Source organism: Triticum aestivum, chromosome 1D (assembly GCF_018294505.1).
Source record: "Triticum aestivum cultivar Chinese Spring chromosome 1D, IWGSC CS RefSeq v2.1, whole genome shotgun sequence".
Taxonomy (NCBI): domain Eukaryota; kingdom Viridiplantae; phylum Streptophyta; class Magnoliopsida; order Poales; family Poaceae; genus Triticum; species Triticum aestivum.
The window spans coordinates 310945303-310947896 of record NC_057796.1 but is presented as its reverse complement, the minus strand read 5'-3'; positions in this window follow the sequence as shown (position 1 = coordinate 310947896).

The window sequence follows — 2594 nt, the reverse complement described above, 5'->3', positions numbered from 1 at the left end:
TGAACAAAATGAAGAGCATCACGAGACGAACAATTTGACATATTATACGCGCAAATCGGAGCTACATGCACAAAGTTATCGCATCAGGAACAGAGCAAGATGCTGAAGATTTATTATGACTTAGAAGAAAAACGGGCTCGGGGAAAAGTCAACTCGCCCGAGCGAGATCCAGATCGGGGAGCTCCGGTGGGTGGCTCACCGGCGAGAGGAGAGGAGAGGCCGGCGGGGCCTCTGGCGGAGGGAGGAGGCGGTCGCTGGCGGGGCGGCGGGGGCCGGCGATGGCGCGGCGGCGGGGCCGGGATCCGGCGGGCGGCGCGGGGCCGGTGACGGCGGCGGCGGCCGGCGGGGCTCGTGGCGGCGGCGGCCGGTGGCGAAGGCGGCGGCGGCGGGCCGGCCGGCGGCGGTGGCGCGGTGCGGACGCGGGCTCGGGCGGAGGCGCAGCTCGGGCCGCGGGGGCCAGGAACGGGCCTGCGGGCCGGCGGCGGCGGCGGTTGGACGTTGTCCGGCGCGGACGGACGCGTCCGGCGGCGCGGTGGGAAAATCTCTAGGGTTTGTTTGCGAATCCGTTTTTCGGGATGCCCACATATAAATAGGTAGAGGGAGCTAGGAAGCTCCAAATGAGGTGCGGTTTTCGCCCACACGATCGTGATCGAACGACCTAGAGCATGGAAGAGAGTTTGGTGGGTTTGGGGCTGGTTTTAAAGGGGGGTTTTGCTGGACAATCAAATGGACTTTGCGGAGGCCCGGTTAACCGTTGGAGTACCAAACGACCTCCGAATGGAACGAAACTTGACCGGTAGTCTCCGGGTGGTATATTAAGACCACTTGACAAGCCTCGGTCCATTCCGAGAAAATTTGACACACGCACATGAAAGAAAACTAGAGGGGTGCACCGGGGGAGATAGGAGCGCCGGATTGGAAAACGGACAACGGGGAAAATGCTCGGATGCATGAGACGAACACGTATGCAAATGTAATGCGCATGATGACATGATATGAAAATGCATGACATGAAAAAATACAAAACGAAAGACAAAACCCGACAACGGAGGGAAAAACATATCACATAGCCGGAAATGGCAAGAGTCGGAGTTACAAATATGGCAAGTTACATGCGGGGTGTTACAGTACATGCTCACTAGTATTGTCTTTGTTTCCATCTCGTTCTCTCTCGCTTGGCGTGTTCTTTTCCTCATATCAAACATAGTACCATTTGTCATACCATTTGTTTCATTGAGAAAGATAGGAAGCTGGACATCACAACCTTAAACTCTTACTTGAGTTTGTATTTCAACATCTTGCTTTTTGTTTAGTCCTTGTGTGCCAATCGTCCTTTGCCAGTTTTCCCGCACATAAAGGTAAATCTCAACCTATAAGCATGAGACAAAAGAGGCAACAAGAATGGAGACCACAACAGCCTCACAGGTGGGGAGAAATAGAGACAGTCTCGCCGGTGTGACACCATAAGTAAGAGAAAATAAAAAGTACAATGCTAGAGCATGAGCCCTGGCCATTTTTGTATCTTACGTGGCATGTAGCAAGTCGCATCATTCTGATACCATGGTCAAACCCCGTTAAAGGGACCCAAGCAAAAAGATGGGTTAAATTTGAACAATTTTAGTAGGTTAAACTCCCAAATTAGGTGAACTCTCGCAAGAGTTTGAGGTTGAGAAGTGGGCATTTATTTTACAAAAACGGATTATTTCCCATCTCAATTATGATTATGATTTTACAAGGAGAAAGTCAAAATATCTAATATGTTCAGTGTGTTATCCTTGATTTTTCTGGGTGGTCAGGGCCATGCCTTCGCGACACAGAACATTGAGAATTTTGGAGTTGGAGACATGCGATAGTAGGCTTTGGATGAGCTAAAGGAAGATGGTGTTGGATCGAAGAGAAGTCGTGTTGCGGTTTTAGAGATCGCCCGAGGGCTCTTCCTTGGGCCCATCGTCCCTACCAGCCGTAGGTGCCGAGTGTAGGAGGATCCAAATTTTCTGAGGTGTTTGTGGATTGATCACTTCAGGCACGTCCAGTGGAGTGCATTCCGTCGCCAAGTTCCTTCCTCCTCGATGCCCGGCCTGGATAGCCGAGGTGAGTTGGCTAGTCCCTCGGCTAGGAGGTCGTCGCCTTAGGTGTCAAATTCGGTCTCTTCTTATACGATGACAACGTCAATGGAAAACCCATCTTCGTTGAGGTCGTCACCAGGCGAGGCCGCCTGCTCAGGATTATGGACATGGGTTCCATGAAATGAAGTTGGAGTTGTCACAAGAGATACATTTGGGCCCCATGGTGGGCACAAAGTATCGACGAATAATTCTCCACCTAACTTACGATCTGGAAGTAGTTGTGGAAGATTGTAGAAAGAAGATGGTGCTCAAAAGGATTTCGTCAACAATGATGATTTGTTTTTTCCTATTTTTATCAAATATAATCATAGGGTGAACAATAAGTTAATAACAAAGAATTGCAAACAAAAATATTAAACCTAGAGCTATGTTCCCATTAACAAAGTCATGAAAGAGCTTGATTATCCCCAAGTGCAAGGGAGAATTGTAGCACTTTCCAATATGAATACAGAATTATTGATTGTGGAA